The sequence below is a fragment of the Cuculus canorus genome, chromosome 9 (genome assembly GCF_017976375.1).
Source record: "Cuculus canorus isolate bCucCan1 chromosome 9, bCucCan1.pri, whole genome shotgun sequence".
Taxonomy (NCBI): Eukaryota; Metazoa; Chordata; class Aves; order Cuculiformes; family Cuculidae; genus Cuculus; species Cuculus canorus.
This window is the reverse complement of record NC_071409.1, coordinates 11643046-11659044: the sequence shown is the minus strand read 5'-3', so window position 1 is coordinate 11659044 and position 15999 is coordinate 11643046. Positions and strand designations below refer to the sequence as shown.

Sequence of the window (15999 nt, the reverse complement as noted above, 5' to 3'; positions counted from 1 at the left end):
AAAATAGTGTAAGCTATTAAATTTTGTTGCAGTTGTTGGTTTTTTTGATAATTAAAAAGAAAGCTTTCTATGAAGTTATTGCTCACAAAGAGTATTCCCTTTGTTTAGTGACAGTTCTCCCTGTGTTAGTTGAGCTGTAAAAAGATTTGATGCTAATAATTGGCTATATTCCAGCTGAAATTATATTTTGTAATAATTTATTTCAGTTTTAAGAATGGAAATACTGTGATAGTCCACTTTGAAAAGCTTATGAAGGGTAACTGCAGACATAAAAGAAAAAAATACAGATCAGTGTTAGCATTTCAGAAGCATCCTTTATCCTAGGAAGCCTTTCATCCCGTTTGTTATCAAAACAAGTCCAAAAGTCTGAGTATAAATAATGTCTCTTTTTCTAGAAGTTTCAGTAGATACAGATTTCCTAAATCATATAGTTTGTTGAGCCATATTTAAAAATTTTGCTATCTTTTAGTCACAAAATATTGCCAGTTCTTATAATCCTTGATTGACAAATTTGTCTTCTTTATATTGTTTGATGTTTATTATGTTCCAAAAGATCATTGAGAAAGTCCTCAATGCTCAAATCCTAACACTGCTTATGTATGTAATATAACAAAATCCTAACGTGTGCCACATCAGCCATATGTGTTTGAATTACGGGATCCCTGTTATCATCATTTGTTTGTTAAGGTAATATGTGCTAACCTTAATTTTGAAGAGTAGTACTATTGAATGTATTCTGAGGATCTTTGAGAGTACTTTGAAGAGGCCACTATTAGTGGAATCTGCTATCCAGTGTATGCTCCAAGCTTTCTTGTTATTTTCTCTGTATTTATATATTATTAATATTGCGTCTTTTAATCCATCAAAGGCTTTTTTGACTTCAGCGCACTGGGACATGCTCACATCCTACTGCTTTGGTAGCTATGTGTAGGTATCTTCTTTTTTTCTATTTAGTGATTTATTTATCTATCACATTTGCAGGTGCGATTTAACATGTGAACAGGAACTGGATAAGGAGAGAAAGAATGGGAGTGGTAAGATCTAGGATATGGATTAAAAAAACGTAGCTCTCATGACTTTGGGGTGTGTTTCTAATCCTACTATTGATTCAACAGGTGAGAAACTGCAAAACTGTAACTGTCCTTTTTGTAGGGTCAGTGGATTCTTGCCAAGGTGTCTCCTTGTGAAATTGATTTCACCTTTTTACCACTGACCTCTAATTATCAGGATTAAGACTGAATGTGTTGCAGCTTCATTATACGACCAGTGCACAGATTGCTTAGTGTTTAGAAAGTAAGTGTTTAGAAAGTAATTTATATTCCCAGTTAGAAGTTGTATATACAATATACTTTCAGATTCTTACCTGCTTGATAGAAGTGTGAAATATACTAAAATAGAAGCAGTGGATAAAGGTATTGGCAGTATCAGAATTCCCAGAAACTAAGCACTGACAGTCTATTTAGTGCCAAACAGAAAAAAGTTATTTTATTAAATAATGAAAAGGACTGTCCTGACACCCATTGGTTATGAACATCTGCTTATTCAGCTGATCCTTAGGATGGCCTCTCTGTCATGTGCAAGAATGTGGTGAGTTCTCATACTGAAGCCTATTCCTTGGCATCTGTAAGATTGGCAGGGTTGTGGCAGGACTCAGTGGCAGCTCAAATATACAAAAATCATAATGTCCTTCCTCTCAGAATTCTTAAAGCACTGAAATCAGTATGTGGTATATCATGAGAGATCAAACCCGTAGCAAGCCATCCATAATCTGAAAAAGTACATGAGTAACTAGACACTCGATACGCGTACTGATAGAAACCGTTAGAAACTTTCAACTCCCATCTTCTTGCATTGTCTGATAGATGTAGGAGTTTCCCTTCAGGCACAGATCAGCACAACATTTACGCCTATATAATGTTTCCAGCAATGACAGAACCAGATGCTGCTGAGGCAGTGGAGAATTATTCTGTAACAAGATACAGGAATATCTGCCCACTGCTGAGGCCTCTTCAGGATATCCAGTATGGGTTGTTAGCACATTGTCTTTCTTGGTATTCCCCCAGTTCCCATTCTGGGCTTTGCAGGGGCTGGAAGTAAATCAGGCTATAAGTGTGCAATCGTCCACCTCCAGTTTTAACAGAAGGATTTAGACAGACAGATGAATCTCTGTTTCATCCAGCTAAATATGATCCAGATAGTGGTATTATATTGGAGTTAACACAGCACAGCAGGATCACCATGAGTAGAAGTAAAGACAGATGATAGATAACAGGAGAGTCCAGGATGCACAAAAAAAACCATCAGCAAGAAATGTGCAAGGAAGAGAGTGGGCTGAGCAGCTTGATTCCACACTTAGGGCTGACTAAAACTCCTTTTAACAGATTGCTGTGAAATTTACTCTTCTGTTTTGCTTTTTGCATGTGTTGGTCTTCATGGATTGTGTAAATGATGTAACATTCTTCTTCTCTTGTACAGCTTGTTTTTCATTTGTAGGCTTGATAAAGTCTGAAGCTTAGTGCTTGGAACCTTCAGCTCTGAAAATCTGGTGCCCTTTGCTGACAGGCAGATTTTAACAACTTCTGTTATATATCAGCGAGTACTACCATTTCAGAAAAATGAGACCATTTAGAAATGCATAACCTTTCTCAGTTCACACTGATTGAAATAACCCAAATTCAGAAACTGCAGAAGAAAGCAGAACATGATGATCAAGTGGAACTTCAGCTAATTCTCTGGCTTTCTCCCCAGAAAAACATATACATTAATACATCATTAAAATTAGTTGTCTTCTTACCCTCTGGCAGAGTTTGGAGTTAGATCTCTTAAGTCATATTGTAAAAAGGAAAAAAACCAACAAAAAATCATGTAAAACCACCAAGCCAAAAGTCCAAATAGATTAAGTAGATTCAGTACTCTGCACAGTAATTTGTTCATGTAACAATATATTCCTTCTCAAAAGACTCGTGGTTCTTAGTTGATCAGAAATATTCATAAAACTCTCCTCATAGCAATTAATTTGACTAATAACCTATACTTGGGCAGCACTATAAAAACACCCTAATTGCAAAAAACCATAGTGAGAACTCACCCATTATATCACTATGGGGTGGCAAATTAAGCTGAATGAATTAATCTTGGCACTCTTTGTTCCTCTTTGAACGTGTTAAGTAAACAAAGTTCAAACTGAGGGGAGAACCTGTCTGATTTAAGCAAGTGTATTAGGTATTTGTGAGACATCACAGGGAAAAAATAACAAGAAATGAAATTCATGCTACTGAAGTGTGTGGAACCAAATCTGACTGAGCTGTGGACTTTTGTCTAGGTGAAAAGTTCCTTTTATTCATAGAAGAAGGTCAATGACTAGACATAAAACTGGACTTCTCAACATATGAACAATTTGCTGTTTTTCAGTAAACAATAGGCTTCATGGAACAAAGGAAAACATAGAGCGGGCAAAGAATTTCATATGTTGTTACAGTCTAATCTCACTTTCATGAATTTATCTGGAAATTAATTTATTCACTTGGACATATCTCTGTTAAACTTGTATGAAAATGACCTTGACAAAGCAAAAAATGAAGCAAGCTGCAGAACATGAACTGACAACATTCTTGGGAAACATTTTTGTCTGTACACATGGAATTGTTTAGGCGTCAACGATAAGATAGCTGCTTTAAATTCAGTGTCCAGATTCTGCTGTGTTACACCCATGCGAGTCTCAATTAAATTGTTTTTCTTTTTTTTTTTTTTTTTTTTTGCTTGATGGAGCATGATTGAAACCAACTTGGTTGGAAACAATTTGTAAATCTCTACTTTGTAATACAGGTATTTCAAATGCTGGGACTATGCAAGTCTAAATTTAGACAGAGGCTTTTTGCTCCTAATTTCTCTCTGCTTCTTACTTACATTCCCCTGCACTTCTCAGCTTCCAAACCTGAAACCAGATCTGCTGGGAAGTGAGGGACGCTTTGATCCCCTGCCTCCTGAAACATCACAGCTACCTGGTATCCTTATATTTCTGTGAATTATTTAAACCATTTTCTCAAAAAAAGATCTATTTTGATGTGGAAATGTTGCTGTGGTGCTCCATGGATGGGAGCGCTCAATGGCAGAGAAGCTATCCCGAGGCCCTCCGCTGTATTCTGCAGCCAGTATGTCACACTGGTGATGCTCTGTGACGAAGGGCTCCAGCTGTACCCTGCAGCAGCTCAGCCGCTGGTTTCGTGCAAATGTCAGGAGAATATGAAACCGTGACCTTTCTCACTGTTGTATTTCACTAAATTCTAATGGAATGAGTGGTGAGTAGGTGGGAGGTGGATCACTGTTACAAGGAAGATTCATCACATTTTACACAGAAGTTACCTGGAAGAAAAAACATTTCTTTTGAACCATTTTATTAGCGTTTATTCTTTGAGGCTCATTCTTGTGTCTTCTTAGCTGCAAAAGAATGGAAAAACCTGCTTGCTCATTCGCTCACCTACAAGGTAATTAAATCCTAGTTTAGTCATTGCACTCGGCTGCAGATGCGCAGGAGTGTGTGGTGGAGCTGTTCACTTAAATGGCTGTTTTACTGCTGCTTCTTCTCTGGGACCACAGAACCATAGAAAATATTGGGAAGACAGATTGGAACTCAGAGGCATCCCAGACCTACTAACAGCAGCACAATGAAAATTGGAGACCTTGAATGATAATAAAACAACTGAGTTGGTAAAAACTCAACTGATGGATCTCTCATGTGGAACATATTGTGTCTACAATGTTACAGGTCATTTCCTTTGCCTTTCACTATAAACATGTTTTTCAAATTGGTTTCAAGTTGGTCCAGCTGCTTCAAGCACGGTATATGGAAAGCATATTAATATGACAGATAACTAGCAGCTGTTGTTGGAAAATTGACAAAGCAAAGGGTAGATGTTGCTTCGGAGGATGAACTTGTGCTTTTAGGCAAAACATCTTCCTTGATATTTTGCTTCTCTTTGAGTTTTGTCTTACAAGGGCTGGACCAGTGACATTAAGAGGACACATTCTTTCCAGATACAGCTCTAGCAAACGTAGCCATGCCATACGCGAAACAGATATGTTGAGGGATTGATTGTTCGAAGCACTGACTGACAGAGAAATTGTGTTCTTCATCTCTTCGCAATTGCTCTTTCTGTTAAAGAAGTTACTGTCATCTGTTAACCCTGCCTCTGATTTATTCATACCCATAGAAGTACTTCTGTATTGAAGATCTGGCCATAGAGGATGTAGCAATACATATGCTTCTGATGAAAGGCTGTGTTCCAGAGGTGCCTTTTAATCTAATCCATTTAACCATGTGCTGCCTTCTATCTCTTCAATTCAGACTTTGTTTTAAAACTTATTTTTTTCTCTAAATGCAGTTTGGTTGAAACACAGCAAAGCACTTTTTATGACTGAAAGAAATATAATTCTCCTTTCTAATCCTGTTTTTCTTTCTTCTTTTGTCTCAAGCTCTGTGTGCTTGGGCTAAGAAGGAGAGAAAAGCACCACAATCCATTTAACTGGCAACATTACATTTTTATTTTGTATTTAAATCTATCAAGACTCATACTGCTTCAAGTTTATTGTTGTTATTACCCTACAAGTTTCACACAATTCACATTGCCTATAGCTGTCAAATACCATACAGCTTCCTAAATAGAGAGAATAAACATACATGTACTTTGATCTACTTCACTGCTTCAAAGTTTAAAATGCACTGAGAGCTTTTCATGGGATTTCAAAAAACAGTTACTGAGAGGAGTAATTATGAAAGGAGTAATTTTCTCGCTGATGTTATTTTTCTATAATTGAGAGTTAGGCAGTTAGAGCATTATGTTTCTCCCCCCCCCCCCCCAGTGTAATATACATGGACTTTTGATTTATACAACTTTTCTTTTATAATTCACTCTGCCCTGAGGAACTGCAGCGAGGCAGAAGGCTAGAAGACTAGAAGAATGCAGACAAACTATGGAAGCATCTATAAGTAACCTGACAAGCACAAAGCATTAAAAAAATACAGAAAAATCTGCATTTCAAATAAACTTGCATCAGGAGTTCTTAAGCTTGTTTCTGGCCTAGACCACATCGTTAGAGAAAGATTGCCTTATGTAGTCTGTTTATGCCCATTCCGAAATTGTGCTGACCTTCATTCCTTTCATAATTTTCTAGCATTACAGCAGCAATTACTTATATGGAAAAAGGGTTTAATGCACATTATACTTCTTTTTATGCAGTTTAGCATCTGGAAACTTGGAGGAAAGAGTCTGTTTCCTAGGGACCACATATTGCGAAGTGCTGACTTAGGCCACAATCCCATGCAGTAACAAGGATGCGAATGTACAGAGCTCTTTGCAGATCATTACAGAGGGCTATGTAATGTTACAAGTTGATTTTGTAAAGTTGCTTAATACTATTTCAAGTACTTATTTGCGGGTTTTTTTCCCATTTGTCCCAGATTGCACATTAATAAAATATCTAGTTAAGGTTTATACCTCCTTAGGAAAAATGTAATCCTGTTATGAATTAGCTTCATGCTGAGCAAAAAGAAAAGAAAAAGAAAATATTGTTTGCTTAAAAAGAAAAATTGATGTTCTCCAAAGAACAGAAGTGAAACTTCTTATTTACTTTTTTTTTTTCCTCTTAGGTCCTCTCATGTCTTGTTTCAACTAAATTCTGAAAGAACTAAATTATTTCACATTGTTGTTTTTAACTCTTGTATGGTTCCTTAAAGGATAATTTCTGATTTGTTTGCCAGTTAGACCAAGTTTTTAAGACTGGAGGAGAGAAGGGAGTTCTATGTTACATTTAGGGTCAAATAGTTTGTAATCTAAGAACATTCCTCATTGCAAATCCGCAAGTTTTGAAGAGTTTTATACTTTTTGCAGGTTTCTAGCATCAACGTTTCCAAGGTTTTACAAACTCTGCAGGAAAAACGATGAAACTTGTAAAGCACATTTGTTCACAATACAAACAGTTCATCATAAGCATGTCACTGAGGCTCATGCCTCTGTCAGAATGCACAAATAACAGCATAAAGCAGAGTCTCTCCTTCCATCTTTGAACCCTGTATCCCGCTCTATCAGATTTTGTAAGCTGTTTGGTGAGTGAGACTGCAAGTTCTGAAAGAGTCGAAGGTAGTTCAAGAGTATAGATCTTAATGATTTGCTGTGAAACACCACCTATTAGAGGAGTACCATCCCAAGGGACAAGGAGCCTAAACCCATCTCAAATTGTGCTGACACTCTGCTAAGGCCTTTTCTAATTGCTTCAACCTTATCACAGGCTGTATTTGTCTGCCGTAAATTACTGTTGTCAGTATCATGAACTGTGCCCTTAGCACAAGGCCAATGCTGTTTCTAATGTCTGGCAGTGAATTTGCCTGCTGGTATGAACAGCAGCAAGAATGGAGAAATCTGAAGCTGATGTCTAATTAGTGAATTATTTCATCAGTTTGCCCTCTGCCTCAAAAGTAGCCTCTAAAACCAATAGAAAGTTTCCCACTACTTGGCTAGTCCATCACTTTGACCCAAAGCTGGATAACCTGTGTCACTCCTCACAGATGTCCGAAGTACCTGTTCTTAAAACTTTCCAGTGCCAAAGTTTCCTTTCATAGGTGTGGCAAAAAGAAATCATAACTTGCCTGTAAAAAGCTGTTTAAAAATGGATAAAATCGGTTGAACTTCGAAACAAAGAAACCAGTGGTTTCTAGACTGGTGTCTAGGCTAACAAGCCGAGAAGAAAATGGAAAAGGAGTGCAGCTACAAGTTCAGGGCTGTAAACTCCCCGTTTGACCCATCTCCTAAAGATCTTTATCACTAGGCCAATCCAGACTGTGCTGCACATCTCTTCCCTGCCTGTTTTTTTGATGTTTGCCAGGTGGGCTGTTGAGGTTTGGAAGAAACTTCTTGTTTAATCTTAAATCACCTGAAACCTCCAGCTAAATTCAGACTAGCCCCCAGGTGAGAATGAATCTTAAAAAGCAGTCAGGTGCTAAAATGTGACTGAAATGACTTTGGCGACTCTAACCACAGCATTCCCCCATTATGAATTCTGAAGCGTGATTTATGTTGGATGCAACACTTGTGTGGAAAGCTTTTGTATCCTGGTCTCCCCTACAGCCAGCTCGCAGACCTGGAGACCACCACCAGAGTAATTTCCAACCTTTCAGCTTTTTTCTTTCAGGATTGGGCGCAGTGAGGGGCACCAGGGTCAGACACAGCCTAGGATGGCCAGGCAGGACCAGGGAGATGGGTACAGGCTGGGGCCCAGTGTTACTGGGGTTGGGACAGAGGTGAAATGGGGTCCTGGTGCAAGGGTAAGGTGAGGAGGTCTCAGGTGGAACTTGTCAGGGTCATTAAGGCCCATAAGTGCCATCAGGAAGAGCAGGTTGTTTCCTCAGAAGCTAGGCTGCAGCTTGGTCATCACAGACGTGTCAGGAGCTGCGTGGGAGAGCTCGGAACCCAGGCTGCCTTCCCTCCCTCCTCTGGAGCGGGGTGCCCCTGCATGGGCTGAGGTCTCTACGACCCCTGTACTGGACAGAAAACCAACTCTTAGTGCTTGGAGGAGTGAAAGACTGGTGTAACTGCCTTCCTCTTTGGTTGGGGGCTTTGCCAGCTGCTGGCCGGCGAGAGGACAGTGCTGCTTTCTGAGGTAGGCTGATGGTTTGGTGGGCTTTGGCGCAACAGAATACCAAAGAGCTTCTTGGTCTTTGTGTTAGCTGATAAAAGAAGTGAACAGTCTCATTTCATGTTTTATTGGTCAGTGTAATGATGAAAGTATAGAGGTGCTATTTGTGAGCTGTGTCTGGTGCAGGGAACGTGCTCTCCGCCACCGGCGGAGTCACACTGTAGCTGGGTTTGTCCGTGCATCTGTAAGAATTTAAACGGTGAGGATTATGCTCGTTGCGCCAGGAAAGCAAGTACACGGCCAAATCCTGATCTCAGTTGCACGTGTGCAGCTCCCAAGGCAGTAGGGTTGCATTCTGGCTCGGCACATGGCCTAATGAGGTCTTGCATGAGTGCAAATAACATGGATGGCACACGGGAGAGCAAGCGAACAACTGTTCCTTGTTTTGCTGTGTTCTCTGCTCTGCAGCATCTGGTTTGCTTCATCATTTTTTAAAAGCAAACCACAAATATTTTTCACTAGGGAACTGAGAAATAACAGTGTACATTTTTTAAAAAGGTTTAGAGGGGATAAAAGTGATTTTTCTGGTGTGTAAAGTGCTTATGTTTGGATTTGAGCATTAATTCACAGATTGTCTCTTATTGTTTTGTTCCCAGCTTGGGAAATCCTATGGGGTGTTCTCCCTCAGGAAATCACATGGGGCGATGTCTTAGCTTGATTTATTTTTATTTGTGTATCTAACTTTGCACAGAATTGTCTTTCACAGCAGCATTTTTTTATGGAGATTTGTATTTCTTGTAAAATTCAGCAAACTGGGGACTTTTTAACAATTTATCAATGGAACTTCAAATGAAATTCATTGTGACTTTGTAGATCCGCTTGATACTGGTTTGGTGGGAGTGATGTAGTAAACTAAGTAGCTATTTTAAAGGGCTGTGGTCAGAAGACTATATTATGTTTTTCAGTCTTAAAACAGCTGCTTGAGAGAAATGTATTCTGGCAAATAGCAGACTACATGGATAGATGGAGGCAGGGTTAGCCTTGACACTAGTCTTAGTCCTTCTCTAATACTTGTATTTCTGTAGTACTTTCTGTCATTGCTTCTAAATCTTTTTTATATATACAGTTTTCTAATGGCTCAAGTACATACTGTGAAATCATGACAATTATGTGAAAATTATGAAAATTTGTGAAATTATAGGGTTGGGAAGGGGACCTTTCTAAGTTTGCTGAAATAATGTGATTCAATCTTAGAATGGTTTCTGTTAAAAGGGGCCAGGAAGGTCATCTAGTCCAAGCCCCTGTCAAAGCTAAGATTCTAGTAACTTTAGAGGATACCAAGATAGAAGGTCTTGTTTGGGTTCCTGCTGTGAAGAATTGTAGAAGTTCTCTGTTCTATGCAAGCTTTTCTGTATGACCTTTAAAAAGAAAAACCTTTTATGTTCTATGCTTGAGTAGCAGTAATTTTTAGACTATGAGAAAGGCGTATCTTTGTTTACATCATGGTAAAATATTGCTGAAGTGCTTGAAAGGCTTCATGTAGGCTTTATTACAAAGCTAGTTTTTCTTTTTATAACACTTATCTTTCTGTTAATGTTTCTGAGTGTATATATTAAATCTGTTTCACAACTTTTTCTCCAATAATTCTTTCACTATAATTGGATTGCATATTTTCCACTGTTGTGCAGTATAATCTAAGTATTGGGTACTGAAATGTATATTACTACTTTCAAGACTTTGATTGTGTCACAAGAATTAATTAGAATTATAAATTATTACATAAGTCTCCTGTTCTACAGTGGGAGCTTTAGTGAAATACTGGCACTGGATAATTAGCTGCTCTGATCTGTGATTTTGGCTTTGAATAGCCCAAAGAAGTTTTGATGTTTCCTTTCCTGAAATAAACAAAACAAGCTTACAAACTGTCAGAAAATAACAGTAGTTCTTAAAAGCTAATCATTACCAGCCTTTGTCATGGGATTGTAATTGTTTCATGAATTCTGCTTCAATCAGGAAAAAATACGCTTAAGTGCTAATAAAAGTTTTTATGCTGCTATGATTTCCTTCTGCCTCATCTTCCTCCTGTCAATTTATGGCTTTATTCCACTGTCTCTCTGTTACTAAGCAACACTGTACATGGTTTTAATGCAAATGACTTCAAACTCTCCGATAGTGAGGCAGAATAACATCAGGTTAATTTCCCGATTAATGCATGCTACAAAGAAGTGCTGTCCACCAAGAAATCCCAAATGATGATGGCTGGGAAGCTGCTTCATGGCATAAGGAAACGAAATATTTAATTTTGGGTACTTTTTAGATTGTCTTGTCTGTACTTAAACCCACTTGTCTAAGCAGATGGATCAAAGGCTTGGTTCTATTATATTGACTTGATCTGCTCTGTGTTGAGCCACCGATTGTACAGTGTACGTACCATGATGATTCACGTAGTTTTCTGTGGCTGCATGCTCTATTTTCATCCCTATACAAGAGGAGATAAAATGATTGTTCAGATACTATTTTTGCTCCATTTCGAAAGTTAGTGGTAACCTGTGAGACGGTTTAGAACTGAATGTTGTATTTTCATTCAAGCCAGTAGTGAAATTCCAGCTGACATCAGCATGAACACAATTCAACCAGTGTTGGTGCTTGTTTGATAAATTTCTCTTGGGTGCCACAGTGCCACTCTTTGTATTTTAAAGCTGTGCATTGCAGGCGATTACATATTTCTCTTTTTTTCCATTATCTTAAAAATCTCATTTATTAGGCTACCAATTGGTATCTTGTCCACACAGCAATACCCTTTTAGATGGAAATAAAACAGATTTCAGTACTGCACTAGAGAGATCTTAGGAGCGGTGTGTTGTTTGCTCACAGGAGCAGCTGTGACTGGTTTATGGCCAGTGTTTGCAGAACTTCTTTGACTTTACTTCTCTAAATCAATAGCAATGCCTGCCATTACAAGGTGGAATTTGGAAATCTAAATGTCAAAGGGTTTGAAGTGTACTTAAGTGCATATTTGCAGCTTTGATCCTGTAACGCCTGAAGATTTATACCTTTCAAACAGCCTGAGGTAATACTGAGCCTCGTGACAACTTCTGCCTTTTACACAGGCTTTTAGTTTGAAATCTACCCATATTAAATGTAGAGAAAGTAGTAGTATATAATGCAGCTCTAGGAACAACATCTGCATTGACCCATCTTCAAATGTTTCTTGTTCTGTGTATTTTTGTTGGTGTTTTTTTTTCCCCTCTGTTTAAAAATAATTTTATCTCCTGTTACTTAGAGGCCCTCTGAAGGAGAAAGAAATACTGAAATGACTGCCAGCAAAATACTCTTGAATGCACAGTCAGCAAAATGAATGAAAACTAGTTTAAATTTAAAAATGGTTAAATGGTGATTCAAAACTTGTGCATAGGAATGGTTGTTTTCATTTGGTAGAGACCTCCTGAGAGAATTGCACTTGTGAACGTGCACACAGAAGTGCTTTTGGTAAATCAAACAATTCTCAAATTTAAAGCGTATGGAGAAAGTCTTAGATTCCTTTGTTTTCTGTGAAAACACACTTTTAAAAACAATGTAGAATTAACACAGTTATGGACCACATCCTTAGTACTGCCCATGTGTTTTTCTCTATAGTTATAGTGATCTTAACAGCTATGCATGAAATACTTTCTGTGGGTTGGGAGAAGAATATATGGTAGAAAACCCCAAAAGTTAAATGCAGACATGATTAACTAAATAGAAGGCTTTTCCAAATAAAAACAAGCCATTGTGTATTTTAGTGCATATTTGCAGTTTGTTGGAGTGCAGGAGTGGCATGCGGGTGATATGTGCTGGATGGCAGTCAGCGTTATATATCATTAGTAAATGTAACACTGCAGGCATTGCAGGTATTTAATTGTAGCTGAAATTTAAGGATGTCCCCATGTACAGTATTTTTTTTTCAGGATGCCGTTGCTTCCGTGGCTGTATCTGGCTGGAGGGGTAAATCTTATCTGCAGTAAGTGAAATTGGATTCTGTTAGTGTGCACTGAGCACACTAATACTGTGCAAGTTTGAATATTGGTGGTGATATTCTGCTTATAGCTGGCAATTATGGAGCTTTGGTGTTGATCAGCTTCTCCTGTGATATGGGCAGATCACAAATCAAATGATATTGCAGGAGAGAGGTAGTCATGTTCTGTCATGGAATAATTTTGTCAAAATATTTGAATTAAATTGGCAGAAAATTTAGCCTTTAAAGAGCTCCAAGAGAAGCAGCGAAGTGTAAGGAAAAAACTATCTTGCACATAAATTTTGTAGACTACTTTTGGGCTGGAGGTAAGAGGTCAAAACTGGAATATATCTCTACATATTTGTTTGTTTTTAAAATGTACTGTATACTTTTCTGGTGTCTTGATGGTGATTCACTTCCCCGTTTAAATCCAATGCATACTTGTGGGTCGCAGGAATGAATATTGATATATTGGTAGTGATCTGTCAAGGTCTTGAAACATATTTGATGTGCACATTAGCTGCAAGTCCCACAAGAAAACAGAAGATAGATGCTTAAGAGACGCTAGGTAAAACATTTATCGGAGTATATTACTTGGTAGAATATTAACTAGACTTGATCAATAAGTACAATGTATTTTTCCAATAAAGATTTAAAGTTTTCTTTAATCGGAAACTGAGTCACAAACATTGTTGATCAAAACAAAATTACATACGACTTCAGAATTTCTGGGGTATAAGCTGTACAGATAATGTACATTTTCATTTAGAATCCAGTGTTCTCATCAGAGACTGTACTTTGCTCTGCTACCTGTGCTGGGTGCCAAAGCTAAAAACATAGCCACTCGTTGGTTTGAGAAACAAAATGGGCACAACAATCTAACCATATGGTATGAAGATTAAGTTAAACAAACACTTATTTAAAGTTACTTCAGATCATTTAATATTTTCGATATTTCAAAATACAATCAGTCTGATGTAGATGTTTCTGTGAAAAATGCTTACTTTTTGCACACTTAGAGAGAAACCTGTCTAAAATGTGACAACTCTTTCTGAAACAGAGCAGTGCATCTCTACGGTCTACTCTTGTGTAAAAATTACAGATGACAACATAGAAAGCTATCGGAGATCAGCAGAGAACAAGTTTTGCTGGATTTAACATGTATACTATAATCTAGTATATAATGTAAAGTATGCTTTCCTGCATGCTGCTTTAATATCTAATCATATCACAAAATCCAGGTTCAACATTTACTCTTTAGTAGGTGAAATTACATCTCATGTACATTTATTTGTGACCTGTCTTTGAAAGTTATCCTTCAAATCATAGACATTCCCTCAGTTTATAGGTTCTCCTATACAAAAATGGGCTTTGGGTCTGCAGATTTTTATCACGGTTGGACCTTTTTTTACAGTGCAAAACTGAATCTTACGAAAGCTTGAAAAAAGCTATTAATGTAATAAAAAGTTGTGAAAACAAACTTCAGTTTTAGACATTTCAGTATTTCATAGCTGGTCAGCACAATTAAATATACATAGCATTGCTATAACATATGCTATATTTTTGTGAAATTATACTTTTGGCTTGGTTTGGGGATTGGTGTATTCATGTATTGTCTGATAAACTAAACAGGAGTAGTTCAGACTGGGTAGGCAAAGCTCACGTAAGTCTATGCAGCATGTGGTCGTCCTTTCCTGGGCATATAATTATCTGATGGGTTTCTAATGCATGATTTAACTTTTTTTAATTGGAGCAAATTCAGTAGTGGCAAATTGGCTGCTAATAATTTCTACTCGTCCATTTACTAAAACATTTCTGGTTATTTATTTACTTTTATAAAAAGATCCGAGATTGCACATATGCTTGAGAGCATTAGTGACACATCAAATTTTTTACTCTTTTTGCTTTATTTTCAGTAGGAGAGAAGCTCTTCAGCTTACTCTGGTTAAAAAGCAATCTATTTTTTTATTTAATGCAGAGTGAAATACATTTGCAGTTTTTTATTTATTCAGCAACAGTCTCTGCTCTCCACCGTATTCTAACAATTTTTTCACCCTCTGATTAGGCTGTAAAGCTTCAAGGGATTGTATGCGTCTCCATAGGTACACCATCTCCTGCACCAGGGCCTGTGCTTGACTGTAGCATCAAAGCACTACCAATATATAAAGCTGAGGAATAATTAAAATACATAGAAAATAAGTAAGTTATTCAGTAAATAAGCTCTAAGAATTTCATAGGCCCAGCCTTTAAATGTTTTTCACTTTTTTCCAGTGTGTAACACTATAAAACAGAGTGGGGTTTACTAGGGATATACAAGATTAAATTCAGTTTTATTTTCACAGAAATTTGAAATGGGAAAATGTGATCCAGTCTTTTGGCAAAAAAAAGCGTACTAATCCTCTGTTATTATGCTGGAACCTGATCCTGTTTCCACTGAAGCCACTGCACAATGCGGCACTGCTTGGAAACACTAAAGCTTATTTAGAATAAGTAGATATATTTACATTGAATACTCAGCTACAGGCAAGGCTGAGTATGGCTTTTCAGGGCCATTATTCATAATGTAATGTGATCCTGTATTTGGCACTATTCTTGGTAAATCTGTCCCTATAATTTAATTTAACTTCTAAAACGTTAAGCCTAAATTCTGCTTTAAAATCTATCCTGTATATATGAAAATTAGCAATTTTTTAAGTACCCACCCCAAGGAAACTTTATTAGCTCAGCCAGTTCTGGGAAACAAATTACTGAACTGCTGTACTACATGTGATTTTGGAGCAAGGTGGATATCCTTTCCACTATTTGAGATGAACAGACTGTTACTGCAACCTAAAGTTTAGGGAGAGCTGGGTTAGATTTAGGATTGAAAGGAATGAGGAATGGTGGTATAAATGTTACAGCATTAAATAGAAATACTTTGGTAAGGATGATATTGCCTAAGGTACATATCTATAGATATCCTGATAATAACGTAGTACTTACAGTAATACAGAAGTGTATCTCTTTGCTTGGATGGATTAATACAGCAGTGGAGATGACTTTCACAAAGACATTGATTGATGTATATAGTTTCAGTAATACTTCAGAGAATAAATTCTTACACGACAGTAGTAAACTTCTATAATATAAAACTAATTCTATTGAAATAGAAAACATTGACATCCACCACTTCACAACTGCACAGAAATATTTAAAAGAAAATCATATCTAGTTCTTGCTACTTAATTGACCAAGTACTTTTAAAGCTTCAGACCATGGCACTAGTCCAAAAAGATCACACAGTGCTGTTGTCAAACGCACCCTGTATCTATTTTTTGAGTTTCTAGACACATCTGCAGAACTCACCAGTGACAATGAGCTTGACAGCTCTGCCATTA

The 15999-nt window shown here is 37.5% G+C and overlaps 1 long non-coding RNA gene across 1 annotated transcript; it reads left to right on the top strand.

Annotated features, from left to right (window-relative positions):
* Positions 1–3: 3 nt before the first annotated feature.
* LOC128853050 (uncharacterized) lies at positions 4–15966 on the top strand. The gene is made up of 2 exons (XR_008451272.1): positions 4–1115; positions 2476–15966. It is a non-coding gene; the product is annotated as an uncharacterized LOC128853050 (long non-coding RNA).
* Positions 15967–15999: the final 33 nt, after the last annotated feature.